At 38.5% G+C, this 10,140-nt stretch overlaps 34 non-coding genes across 34 annotated transcripts; all 34 read right to left on the bottom strand.

The window, feature by feature from the left end:
• Positions 1–131: 131 nt before the first annotated feature.
• Positions 132–250, bottom strand: LOC120579207 (5S ribosomal RNA). The gene has a single exon (XR_005645010.1). It is a non-coding gene; the product is annotated as a 5S ribosomal RNA (ribosomal RNA).
• Positions 251–442: 192 nt separating this feature from the next.
• LOC120579206 (5S ribosomal RNA) lies at positions 443–561 on the bottom strand. The gene has a single exon (XR_005645009.1). It is a non-coding gene; the product is annotated as a 5S ribosomal RNA (ribosomal RNA).
• A 165-nt stretch (positions 562–726) lies between these two features.
• Positions 727–845, bottom strand: LOC120579205 (5S ribosomal RNA). Its single transcript, XR_005645008.1, has one exon. It is a non-coding gene; the product is annotated as a 5S ribosomal RNA (ribosomal RNA).
• A 200-nt stretch (positions 846–1,045) lies between these two features.
• LOC120579204 (5S ribosomal RNA) lies at positions 1,046–1,164 on the bottom strand. The gene has a single exon (XR_005645007.1). It is a non-coding gene; the product is annotated as a 5S ribosomal RNA (ribosomal RNA).
• A 198-nt stretch (positions 1,165–1,362) lies between these two features.
• LOC120579203 (5S ribosomal RNA) lies at positions 1,363–1,481 on the bottom strand. Its single transcript, XR_005645006.1, has one exon. It is a non-coding gene; the product is annotated as a 5S ribosomal RNA (ribosomal RNA).
• Positions 1,482–1,646: 165 nt separating this feature from the next.
• LOC120579201 (5S ribosomal RNA) lies at positions 1,647–1,765 on the bottom strand. Its single transcript, XR_005645004.1, has one exon. It is a non-coding gene; the product is annotated as a 5S ribosomal RNA (ribosomal RNA).
• Positions 1,766–1,930: 165 nt separating this feature from the next.
• Positions 1,931–2,049, bottom strand: LOC120579200 (5S ribosomal RNA). Its single transcript, XR_005645003.1, has one exon. It is a non-coding gene; the product is annotated as a 5S ribosomal RNA (ribosomal RNA).
• Positions 2,050–2,214: 165 nt separating this feature from the next.
• LOC120579199 (5S ribosomal RNA) lies at positions 2,215–2,333 on the bottom strand. The gene has a single exon (XR_005645002.1). It is a non-coding gene; the product is annotated as a 5S ribosomal RNA (ribosomal RNA).
• Positions 2,334–2,530: 197 nt separating this feature from the next.
• LOC120579198 (5S ribosomal RNA) lies at positions 2,531–2,649 on the bottom strand. Its single transcript, XR_005645001.1, has one exon. It is a non-coding gene; the product is annotated as a 5S ribosomal RNA (ribosomal RNA).
• Positions 2,650–2,814: 165 nt separating this feature from the next.
• LOC120579197 (5S ribosomal RNA) lies at positions 2,815–2,933 on the bottom strand. The gene has a single exon (XR_005645000.1). It is a non-coding gene; the product is annotated as a 5S ribosomal RNA (ribosomal RNA).
• A 165-nt stretch (positions 2,934–3,098) lies between these two features.
• LOC120579196 (5S ribosomal RNA) lies at positions 3,099–3,217 on the bottom strand. Its single transcript, XR_005644999.1, has one exon. It is a non-coding gene; the product is annotated as a 5S ribosomal RNA (ribosomal RNA).
• A 165-nt stretch (positions 3,218–3,382) lies between these two features.
• On the bottom strand, positions 3,383–3,501 carry LOC120579195 (5S ribosomal RNA). Its single transcript, XR_005644998.1, has one exon. It is a non-coding gene; the product is annotated as a 5S ribosomal RNA (ribosomal RNA).
• A 165-nt stretch (positions 3,502–3,666) lies between these two features.
• On the bottom strand, positions 3,667–3,785 carry LOC120579194 (5S ribosomal RNA). Its single transcript, XR_005644997.1, has one exon. It is a non-coding gene; the product is annotated as a 5S ribosomal RNA (ribosomal RNA).
• A 165-nt stretch (positions 3,786–3,950) lies between these two features.
• LOC120579193 (5S ribosomal RNA) lies at positions 3,951–4,069 on the bottom strand. Its single transcript, XR_005644996.1, has one exon. It is a non-coding gene; the product is annotated as a 5S ribosomal RNA (ribosomal RNA).
• A 165-nt stretch (positions 4,070–4,234) lies between these two features.
• On the bottom strand, positions 4,235–4,353 carry LOC120579192 (5S ribosomal RNA). Its single transcript, XR_005644995.1, has one exon. It is a non-coding gene; the product is annotated as a 5S ribosomal RNA (ribosomal RNA).
• Positions 4,354–4,518: 165 nt separating this feature from the next.
• LOC120579190 (5S ribosomal RNA) lies at positions 4,519–4,637 on the bottom strand. Its single transcript, XR_005644993.1, has one exon. It is a non-coding gene; the product is annotated as a 5S ribosomal RNA (ribosomal RNA).
• Positions 4,638–4,802: 165 nt separating this feature from the next.
• LOC120579189 (5S ribosomal RNA) lies at positions 4,803–4,921 on the bottom strand. Its single transcript, XR_005644992.1, has one exon. It is a non-coding gene; the product is annotated as a 5S ribosomal RNA (ribosomal RNA).
• A 165-nt stretch (positions 4,922–5,086) lies between these two features.
• On the bottom strand, positions 5,087–5,205 carry LOC120579188 (5S ribosomal RNA). The gene has a single exon (XR_005644991.1). It is a non-coding gene; the product is annotated as a 5S ribosomal RNA (ribosomal RNA).
• A 165-nt stretch (positions 5,206–5,370) lies between these two features.
• On the bottom strand, positions 5,371–5,489 carry LOC120579187 (5S ribosomal RNA). The gene has a single exon (XR_005644990.1). It is a non-coding gene; the product is annotated as a 5S ribosomal RNA (ribosomal RNA).
• Positions 5,490–5,654: 165 nt separating this feature from the next.
• On the bottom strand, positions 5,655–5,773 carry LOC120579186 (5S ribosomal RNA). The gene has a single exon (XR_005644989.1). It is a non-coding gene; the product is annotated as a 5S ribosomal RNA (ribosomal RNA).
• Positions 5,774–5,972: 199 nt separating this feature from the next.
• LOC120579185 (5S ribosomal RNA) lies at positions 5,973–6,091 on the bottom strand. Its single transcript, XR_005644988.1, has one exon. It is a non-coding gene; the product is annotated as a 5S ribosomal RNA (ribosomal RNA).
• A 165-nt stretch (positions 6,092–6,256) lies between these two features.
• LOC120579184 (5S ribosomal RNA) lies at positions 6,257–6,375 on the bottom strand. The gene has a single exon (XR_005644987.1). It is a non-coding gene; the product is annotated as a 5S ribosomal RNA (ribosomal RNA).
• Positions 6,376–6,540: 165 nt separating this feature from the next.
• Positions 6,541–6,659, bottom strand: LOC120579183 (5S ribosomal RNA). Its single transcript, XR_005644986.1, has one exon. It is a non-coding gene; the product is annotated as a 5S ribosomal RNA (ribosomal RNA).
• Positions 6,660–6,824: 165 nt separating this feature from the next.
• Positions 6,825–6,943, bottom strand: LOC120579182 (5S ribosomal RNA). The gene has a single exon (XR_005644985.1). It is a non-coding gene; the product is annotated as a 5S ribosomal RNA (ribosomal RNA).
• A 200-nt stretch (positions 6,944–7,143) lies between these two features.
• LOC120578698 (5S ribosomal RNA) lies at positions 7,144–7,261 on the bottom strand. Its single transcript, XR_005644512.1, has one exon. It is a non-coding gene; the product is annotated as a 5S ribosomal RNA (ribosomal RNA).
• Positions 7,262–7,426: 165 nt separating this feature from the next.
• On the bottom strand, positions 7,427–7,545 carry LOC120579181 (5S ribosomal RNA). The gene has a single exon (XR_005644984.1). It is a non-coding gene; the product is annotated as a 5S ribosomal RNA (ribosomal RNA).
• Positions 7,546–7,710: 165 nt separating this feature from the next.
• On the bottom strand, positions 7,711–7,829 carry LOC120579179 (5S ribosomal RNA). Its single transcript, XR_005644982.1, has one exon. It is a non-coding gene; the product is annotated as a 5S ribosomal RNA (ribosomal RNA).
• A 188-nt stretch (positions 7,830–8,017) lies between these two features.
• LOC120579178 (5S ribosomal RNA) lies at positions 8,018–8,136 on the bottom strand. Its single transcript, XR_005644981.1, has one exon. It is a non-coding gene; the product is annotated as a 5S ribosomal RNA (ribosomal RNA).
• A 164-nt stretch (positions 8,137–8,300) lies between these two features.
• Positions 8,301–8,419, bottom strand: LOC120579177 (5S ribosomal RNA). The gene has a single exon (XR_005644980.1). It is a non-coding gene; the product is annotated as a 5S ribosomal RNA (ribosomal RNA).
• A 200-nt stretch (positions 8,420–8,619) lies between these two features.
• On the bottom strand, positions 8,620–8,738 carry LOC120579176 (5S ribosomal RNA). The gene has a single exon (XR_005644979.1). It is a non-coding gene; the product is annotated as a 5S ribosomal RNA (ribosomal RNA).
• Positions 8,739–8,903: 165 nt separating this feature from the next.
• Positions 8,904–9,022, bottom strand: LOC120579175 (5S ribosomal RNA). Its single transcript, XR_005644978.1, has one exon. It is a non-coding gene; the product is annotated as a 5S ribosomal RNA (ribosomal RNA).
• A 198-nt stretch (positions 9,023–9,220) lies between these two features.
• LOC120579174 (5S ribosomal RNA) lies at positions 9,221–9,339 on the bottom strand. The gene has a single exon (XR_005644977.1). It is a non-coding gene; the product is annotated as a 5S ribosomal RNA (ribosomal RNA).
• A 165-nt stretch (positions 9,340–9,504) lies between these two features.
• Positions 9,505–9,623, bottom strand: LOC120579173 (5S ribosomal RNA). The gene has a single exon (XR_005644976.1). It is a non-coding gene; the product is annotated as a 5S ribosomal RNA (ribosomal RNA).
• Positions 9,624–9,823: 200 nt separating this feature from the next.
• LOC120579172 (5S ribosomal RNA) lies at positions 9,824–9,942 on the bottom strand. Its single transcript, XR_005644975.1, has one exon. It is a non-coding gene; the product is annotated as a 5S ribosomal RNA (ribosomal RNA).
• Between the last annotated feature and the right edge of the window lie 198 nt (positions 9,943–10,140).

Genomic DNA, 10,140 nt, shown 5'->3' with positions numbered 1-10,140 from the left:
CTAATTTATTTTTCAAAAAAGACGTCAAACTACGCTAATTAATTAACTAATAGAGTGTTAGGTAGCGTAAATTAACGGAACGACGTAAAATTACGCTAATTAACAAAAAGAACACGAAATTTTGGCAAAAAGAGGTGCAACACAAGGACTTCCCAGGAGGTCACCCATCCTAGTACTACTCTCGCCCAAGCACGCTTAACTGCGGAGTTCTGATGGGATCCGGTGCATTAGTGCTGGTATGATCGCACCTGAGAGTAAAGCGTTGTAATTGTATATATGCATTTCTAATTTATTTTCAAAAAGACGTCAAACTACGCTAATTAATTAACTAATAGAGTGTTAGGTAGCGTAAATTAACGGAAAAATAAATACATCGAAGTTATTTTCAAAACGACGTAAAATTACGCTAATTAACAAAAAGAACACGAAATTTTGGCAAAAAGAGGTGCAACACAAGGACTTCCCAGGAGGTCACCCATCCTAGTACTACTCTCGCCCAAGCACGCTTAACTGCGGAGTTCTGATGGGATCCGGTGCATTAGTGCTGGTATGATCGCACCTGAGAGTAAAGCGTTGTAATTGTATATATGCATTTCTAATTTATTTTTCAAAAAAGACGTCAAACTACGCTAATTAATTAACTAATAGAGTGTTAGGTAGCGTAAATTAACGGAACGACGTAAAATTACGCTAATTAACAAAAAGAACACGAAATTTTGGCAAAAAGAGGTGCAACACAAGGACTTCCCAGGAGGTCACCCATCCTAGTACTACTCTCGCCCAAGCACGCTTAACTGCGGAGTTCTGATGGGATCCGGTGCATTAGTGCTGGTATGATCGCACCTGAGAGTAAAGCGTTGTAATTGTATATATGCATTTCTAATTTATTTTTCAAAAAAGACGTCAAACTACGCTAATTAATTAACTAATAGAGTGTTAGGTAGCGTAAATTAACGGAAAAAATGAAATACAATCGAAGTTTATTTTTCAAAAACGACGTAAAATTACGCTAATTAACAAAAAGAACACGAAATTTTGGCAAAAAGAGGTGCAACACAAGGACTTCCCAGGAGGTCACCCATCCTAGTACTACTCTCGCCCAAGCACGCTTAACTGCGGAGTTCTGATGGGATCCGGTGCATTAGTGCTGGTATGATCGCACCTGAGAGTAAAGCGTTGTAATTGTATATATGCATTTCTAATTTATTTTTCAAAAAAGACGTCAAACTACGCTAATTAATTAACTAATAGAGTGTTAGGTAGCGTAAATTAACGGAAAAAATGAAATACAATCGAAGTTTATTTTCAAAACGACGTAAAATTACGCTAATTAACAAAAAGAACACGAAATTTTGGCAAAAAGAGGTGCAACACAAGGACTTCCCAGGAGGTCACCCATCCTAGTACTACTCTCGCCCAAGCACGCTTAACTGCGGAGTTCTGATGGGATCCGGTGCATTAGTGCTGGTATGATCGCACCTGAGAGTAAAGCGTTGTAATTGTATATATGCATTTCTAATTTATTTTTCAAAAAAGACGTCAAACTACGCTAATTAATTAACTAATAGAGTGTTAGGTAGCGTAAATTAACGGAACGACGTAAAATTACGCTAATTAACAAAAAGAACACGAAATTTTGGCAAAAAGAGGTGCAACACAAGGACTTCCCAGGAGGTCACCCATCCTAGTACTACTCTCGCCCAAGCACGCTTAACTGCGGAGTTCTGATGGGATCCGGTGCATTAGTGCTGGTATGATCGCACCTGAGAGTAAAGCGTTGTAATTGTATATATGCATTTCTAATTTATTTTTCAAAAAAGACGTCAAACTACGCTAATTAATTAACTAATAGAGTGTTAGGTAGCGTAAATTAACGGAACGACGTAAAATTACGCTAATTAACAAAAAGAACACGAAATTTTGGCAAAAAGAGGTGCAACACAAGGACTTCCCAGGAGGTCACCCATCCTAGTACTACTCTCGCCCAAGCACGCTTAACTGCGGAGTTCTGATGGGATCCGGTGCATTAGTGCTGGTATGATCGCACCTGAGAGTAAAGCGTTGTAATTGTATATATGCATTTCTAATTTATTTTTCAAAAAAGACGTCAAACTACGCTAATTAATTAACTAATAGAGTGTTAGGTAGCGTAAATTAACGGAACGACGTAAAATTACGCTAATTAACAAAAAGAACACGAAATTTTGGCAAAAAGAGGTGCAACACAAGGACTTCCCAGGAGGTCACCCATCCTAGTACTACTCTCGCCCAAGCACGCTTAACTGCGGAGTTCTGATGGGATCCGGTGCATTAGTGCTGGTATGATCGCACCTGAGAGTAAAGCGTTGTAATTGTATATATGCATTTCTAATTTATTTTTCAAAAAAGACGTCAAACTACGCTAATTAATTAACTAATAGAGTGTTAGGTAGCGTAAATTAACGGAAAAATGAAATACAATCGAAGTTTATTTCAAAAACGACGTAAAATTACGCTAATTAACAAAAAGAACACGAAATTTTGGCAAAAAGAGGTGCAACACAAGGACTTCCCAGGAGGTCACCCATCCTAGTACTACTCTCGCCCAAGCACGCTTAACTGCGGAGTTCTGATGGGATCCGGTGCATTAGTGCTGGTATGATCGCACCTGAGAGTAAAGCGTTGTAATTGTATATATGCATTTCTAATTTATTTTTCAAAAAAGACGTCAAACTACGCTAATTAATTAACTAATAGAGTGTTAGGTAGCGTAAATTAACGGAACGACGTAAAATTACGCTAATTAACAAAAAGAACACGAAATTTTGGCAAAAAGAGGTGCAACACAAGGACTTCCCAGGAGGTCACCCATCCTAGTACTACTCTCGCCCAAGCACGCTTAACTGCGGAGTTCTGATGGGATCCGGTGCATTAGTGCTGGTATGATCGCACCTGAGAGTAAAGCGTTGTAATTGTATATATGCATTTCTAATTTATTTTTCAAAAAAGACGTCAAACTACGCTAATTAATTAACTAATAGAGTGTTAGGTAGCGTAAATTAACGGAACGACGTAAAATTACGCTAATTAACAAAAAGAACACGAAATTTTGGCAAAAAGAGGTGCAACACAAGGACTTCCCAGGAGGTCACCCATCCTAGTACTACTCTCGCCCAAGCACGCTTAACTGCGGAGTTCTGATGGGATCCGGTGCATTAGTGCTGGTATGATCGCACCTGAGAGTAAAGCGTTGTAATTGTATATATGCATTTCTAATTTATTTTTCAAAAAAGACGTCAAACTACGCTAATTAATTAACTAATAGAGTGTTAGGTAGCGTAAATTAACGGAACGACGTAAAATTACGCTAATTAACAAAAAGAACACGAAATTTTGGCAAAAAGAGGTGCAACACAAGGACTTCCCAGGAGGTCACCCATCCTAGTACTACTCTCGCCCAAGCACGCTTAACTGCGGAGTTCTGATGGGATCCGGTGCATTAGTGCTGGTATGATCGCACCTGAGAGTAAAGCGTTGTAATTGTATATATGCATTTCTAATTTATTTTTCAAAAAAGACGTCAAACTACGCTAATTAATTAACTAATAGAGTGTTAGGTAGCGTAAATTAACGGAACGACGTAAAATTACGCTAATTAACAAAAAGAACACGAAATTTTGGCAAAAAGAGGTGCAACACAAGGACTTCCCAGGAGGTCACCCATCCTAGTACTACTCTCGCCCAAGCACGCTTAACTGCGGAGTTCTGATGGGATCCGGTGCATTAGTGCTGGTATGATCGCACCTGAGAGTAAAGCGTTGTAATTGTATATATGCATTTCTAATTTATTTTTCAAAAAAGACGTCAAACTACGCTAATTAATTAACTAATAGAGTGTTAGGTAGCGTAAATTAACGGAACGACGTAAAATTACGCTAATTAACAAAAAGAACACGAAATTTTGGCAAAAAGAGGTGCAACACAAGGACTTCCCAGGAGGTCACCCATCCTAGTACTACTCTCGCCCAAGCACGCTTAACTGCGGAGTTCTGATGGGATCCGGTGCATTAGTGCTGGTATGATCGCACCTGAGAGTAAAGCGTTGTAATTGTATATATGCATTTCTAATTTATTTTTCAAAAAAGACGTCAAACTACGCTAATTAATTAACTAATAGAGTGTTAGGTAGCGTAAATTAACGGAACGACGTAAAATTACGCTAATTAACAAAAAGAACACGAAATTTTGGCAAAAAGAGGTGCAACACAAGGACTTCCCAGGAGGTCACCCATCCTAGTACTACTCTCGCCCAAGCACGCTTAACTGCGGAGTTCTGATGGGATCCGGTGCATTAGTGCTGGTATGATCGCACCTGAGAGTAAAGCGTTGTAATTGTATATATGCATTTCTAATTTATTTTTCAAAAAAGACGTCAAACTACGCTAATTAATTAACTAATAGAGTGTTAGGTAGCGTAAATTAACGGAACGACGTAAAATTACGCTAATTAACAAAAAGAACACGAAATTTTGGCAAAAAGAGGTGCAACACAAGGACTTCCCAGGAGGTCACCCATCCTAGTACTACTCTCGCCCAAGCACGCTTAACTGCGGAGTTCTGATGGGATCCGGTGCATTAGTGCTGGTATGATCGCACCTGAGAGTAAAGCGTTGTAATTGTATATATGCATTTCTAATTTATTTTTCAAAAAAGACGTCAAACTACGCTAATTAATTAACTAATAGAGTGTTAGGTAGCGTAAATTAACGGAACGACGTAAAATTACGCTAATTAACAAAAAGAACACGAAATTTTGGCAAAAAGAGGTGCAACACAAGGACTTCCCAGGAGGTCACCCATCCTAGTACTACTCTCGCCCAAGCACGCTTAACTGCGGAGTTCTGATGGGATCCGGTGCATTAGTGCTGGTATGATCGCACCTGAGAGTAAAGCGTTGTAATTGTATATATGCATTTCTAATTTATTTTTCAAAAAAGACGTCAAACTACGCTAATTAATTAACTAATAGAGTGTTAGGTAGCGTAAATTAACGGAACGACGTAAAATTACGCTAATTAACAAAAAGAACACGAAATTTTGGCAAAAAGAGGTGCAACACAAGGACTTCCCAGGAGGTCACCCATCCTAGTACTACTCTCGCCCAAGCACGCTTAACTGCGGAGTTCTGATGGGATCCGGTGCATTAGTGCTGGTATGATCGCACCTGAGAGTAAAGCGTTGTAATTGTATATATGCATTTCTAATTTATTTTTCAAAAAAGACGTCAAACTACGCTAATTAATTAACTAATAGAGTGTTAGGTAGCGTAAATTAACGGAACGACGTAAAATTACGCTAATTAACAAAAAGAACACGAAATTTTGGCAAAAAGAGGTGCAACACAAGGACTTCCCAGGAGGTCACCCATCCTAGTACTACTCTCGCCCAAGCACGCTTAACTGCGGAGTTCTGATGGGATCCGGTGCATTAGTGCTGGTATGATCGCACCTGAGAGTAAAGCGTTGTAATTGTATATATGCATTTCTAATTTATTTTTCAAAAAAGACGTCAAACTACGCTAATTAATTAACTAATAGAGTGTTAGGTAGCGTAAATTAACGGAACGACGTAAAATTACGCTAATTAACAAAAAGAACACGAAATTTTGGCAAAAAGAGGTGCAACACAAGGACTTCCCAGGAGGTCACCCATCCTAGTACTACTCTCGCCCAAGCACGCTTAACTGCGGAGTTCTGATGGGATCCGGTGCATTAGTGCTGGTATGATCGCACCTGAGAGTAAAGCGTTGTAATTGTATATATGCATTTCTAATTTATTTTTCAAAAAAGACGTCAAACTACGCTAATTAATTAACTAATAGAGTGTTAGGTAGCGTAAATTAACGGAAAAATGAAATACAATCGAAGTTTATTTTTCAAAAACGACGTAAAATTACGCTAATTAACAAAAAGAACACGAAATTTTGGCAAAAAGAGGTGCAACACAAGGACTTCCCAGGAGGTCACCCATCCTAGTACTACTCTCGCCCAAGCACGCTTAACTGCGGAGTTCTGATGGGATCCGGTGCATTAGTGCTGGTATGATCGCACCTGAGAGTAAAGCGTTGTAATTGTATATATGCATTTCTAATTTATTTTTCAAAAAAGACGTCAAACTACGCTAATTAATTAACTAATAGAGTGTTAGGTAGCGTAAATTAACGGAACGACGTAAAATTACGCTAATTAACAAAAAGAACACGAAATTTTGGCAAAAAGAGGTGCAACACAAGGACTTCCCAGGAGGTCACCCATCCTAGTACTACTCTCGCCCAAGCACGCTTAACTGCGGAGTTCTGATGGGATCCGGTGCATTAGTGCTGGTATGATCGCACCTGAGAGTAAAGCGTTGTAATTGTATATATGCATTTCTAATTTATTTTTCAAAAAAGACGTCAAACTACGCTAATTAATTAACTAATAGAGTGTTAGGTAGCGTAAATTAACGGAACGACGTAAAATTACGCTAATTAACAAAAAGAACACGAAATTTTGGCAAAAAGAGGTGCAACACAAGGACTTCCCAGGAGGTCACCCATCCTAGTACTACTCTCGCCCAAGCACGCTTAACTGCGGAGTTCTGATGGGATCCGGTGCATTAGTGCTGGTATGATCGCACCTGAGAGTAAAGCGTTGTAATTGTATATATGCATTTCTAATTTATTTTTCAAAAAAGACGTCAAACTACGCTAATTAATTAACTAATAGAGTGTTAGGTAGCGTAAATTAACGGAACGACGTAAAATTACGCTAATTAACAAAAAGAACACGAAATTTTGGCAAAAAGAGGTGCAACACAAGGACTTCCCAGGAGGTCACCCATCCTAGTACTACTCTCGCCCAAGCACGCTTAACTGCGGAGTTCTGATGGGATCCGGTGCATTAGTGCTGGTATGATCGCACCTGAGAGTAAAGCGTTGTAATTGTATATATGCATTTCTAATTTATTTTTCAAAAAAGACGTCAAACTACGCTAATTAATTAACTAATAGAGTGTTAGGTAGCGTAAATTAACGGAAAAAATGAAATACAATCGAAGTTTATTTTTCAAAAACGACGTAAAATTACGCTAATTAACAAAAAGAACACGAAATTTTGGCAAAAAGAGGTGCAACACAAGGACTTCCCAGGAGGTCACCCATCCTAGTACTACTCTCGCCAAGCACGCTTAACTGCGGAGTTCTGATGGGATCCGGTGCATTAGTGCTGGTATGATCGCACCTGAGAGTAAAGCGTTGTAATTGTATATATGCATTTCTAATTTATTTTTCAAAAAAGACGTCAAACTACGCTAATTAATTAACTAATAGAGTGTTAGGTAGCGTAAATTAACGGAACGACGTAAAATTACGCTAATTAACAAAAAGAACACGAAATTTTGGCAAAAAGAGGTGCAACACAAGGACTTCCCAGGAGGTCACCCATCCTAGTACTACTCTCGCCCAAGCACGCTTAACTGCGGAGTTCTGATGGGATCCGGTGCATTAGTGCTGGTATGATCGCACCTGAGAGTAAAGCGTTGTAATTGTATATATGCATTTCTAATTTATTTTTCAAAAAAGACGTCAAACTACGCTAATTAATTAACTAATAGAGTGTTAGGTAGCGTAAATTAACGGAACGACGTAAAATTACGCTAATTAACAAAAAGAACACGAAATTTTGGCAAAAAGAGGTGCAACACAAGGACTTCCCAGGAGGTCACCCATCCTAGTACTACTCTCGCCCAAGCACGCTTAACTGCGGAGTTCTGATGGGATCCGGTGCATTAGTGCTGGTATGATCGCACCTGAGAGTAAAGCGTTGTAATTGTATATATGCATTTCTAATTTATTTTTCAAAAAAGACGTCAAACTACGCTAATTAATTAACTAATAGAGTGTTAGGTAAATACGGAAAAAATAAATACATCGAAGTTATTTCAAAAACGACGTAAAATTACGCTAATTAACAAAAAGAACACGAAATTTTGGCAAAAAGAGGTGCAACACAAGGACTTCCCAGGAGGTCACCCATCCTAGTACTACTCTCGCCCAAGCACGCTTAACTGCGGAGTTCTGATGGGATCCGGTGCATTAGTGCTGGTATGATCGCACCTGAGAGTAAAGCGTTGTAATTGTATATATGCATTTCTAATTTATTTTCAAAAAAGACGTCAAACTACGCTAATTAATTAACTAATAGAGTGTTAGGTAGCGTAAATTAACGGAACGACGTAAAATTACGCTAATTAACAAAAAGAACACGAAATTTTGGCAAAAAGAGGTGCAACACAAGGACTTCCCAGGAGGTCACCCATCCTAGTACTACTCTCGCCCAAGCACGCTTAACTGCGGAGTTCTGATGGGATCCGGTGCATTAGTGCTGGTATGATCGCACCTGAGAGTAAAGCGTTGTAATTGTATATATGCATTTCTAATTTATTTTTCAAAAAAGACGTCAAACTACGCTAATTAATTAACTAATAGAGTGTTAGGTAGCGTAAATTAACGGAAAAAATGAAATACAATCGAAGTTTATTTTTCAAAAACGACGTAAAATTACGCTAATTAACAAAAAGAACACGAAATTTTGGCAAAAAGAGGTGCAACACAAGGACTTCCCAGGAGGTCACCCATCCTAGTACTACTCTCGCCCAAGCACGCTTAACTGCGGAGTTCTGATGGGATCCGGTGCATTAGTGCTGGTATGATCGCACCTGAGAGTAAAGCGTTGTAATTGTATATATGCATTTCTAATTTATTTTTCAAAAAAGACGTCAAACTACGCTAATTAATTAACTAATAGAGTGTTAGGTAGCGTAAATTAACGGAACGACGTAAAATTACGCTAATTAACAAAAAGAACACGAAATTTTGGCAAAAAGAGGTGCAACACAAGGACTTCCCAGGAGGTCACCCATCCTAGTACTACTCTCGCCCAAGCACGCTTAACTGCGGAGTTCTGATGGGATCCGGTGCATTAGTGCTGGTATGATCGCACCTGAGAGTAAAGCGTTGTAATTGTATATATGCATTTCTAATTTATTTTTCAAAAAAGACGTCAAACTACGCTAATTAATTAACTAATAGAGTGTTAGGTAGCGTAAATTAACGGAAAAATGAAATACAATCGAAGTTTATTTTCAAAAACGACGTAAAATTACGCTAATTAACAAAAAGAACACGAAATTTTGGCAAAAAGAGGTGCAACACAAGGACTTCCCAGGAGGTCACCCATCCTAGTACTACTCTCGCCCAAGCACGCTTAACTGCGGAGTTCTGATGGGATCCGGTGCATTAGTGCTGGTATGATCGCACCTGAGAGTAAAGCGTTGTAATTGTATATATGCATTTCTAATTTATTTTTCAAAAAAGACGTCAAACTACGCTAATTAATTAACTAATAGAGTGTTAGGTAGCGTAAATTAACGGAACGACGTAAAATTACGCTAATTAACAAAAAGAACACGAAATTTTGGCAAAAAGAGGTGCAACACAAGGACTTCCCAGGAGGTCACCCATCCTAGTACTACTCTCGCCCAAGCACGCTTAACTGCGGAGTTCTGATGGGATCCGGTGCATTAGTGCTGGTATGATCGCACCTGAGAGTAAAGCGTTGTAATTGTATATATGCATTTCTAATTTATTTTTCAAAAAAGACGTCAAACTACGCTAATTAATTAACTAATAGAGTGTTAGGTAGCGTAAATTAACGGAAAAAATGAAATACAATCGAAGTTTATTTTTCAAAAACGACGTAAAATTACGCTAATTAACAAAAAGAACACGAAATTTTGGCAAAAAGAGGTGCAACACAAGGACTTCCCAGGAGGTCACCCATCCTAGTACTACTCTCGCCCAAGCACGCTTAACTGCGGAGTTCTGATGGGATCCGGTGCATTAGTGCTGGTATGATCGCACCTGAGAGTAAAGCGTTGTAATTGTATATATGCATTTCTAATTTATTTTTCAAAAAAGACGTCAAACTACGCTAATTAATTAACTAATAGAGTGTTAGGTAGCGTAAATTAACGGAAAAATGAAATACAATCGAAGTTTATTTTTCAAAAACGACGTAAAATTACGCTAATTAACAAAAAGAACACGAAATTTTGGCAAAA

The sequence above is a fragment of the Medicago truncatula genome, chromosome 2 (assembly GCF_003473485.1).
Source record: "Medicago truncatula cultivar Jemalong A17 chromosome 2, MtrunA17r5.0-ANR, whole genome shotgun sequence".
Lineage (NCBI taxonomy): Eukaryota > Viridiplantae > Streptophyta > Magnoliopsida > Fabales > Fabaceae > Medicago > Medicago truncatula.
The sequence above is the reverse complement of the archived record's forward strand: the minus strand, read 5'-3'. Positions and strand labels throughout refer to the sequence as shown.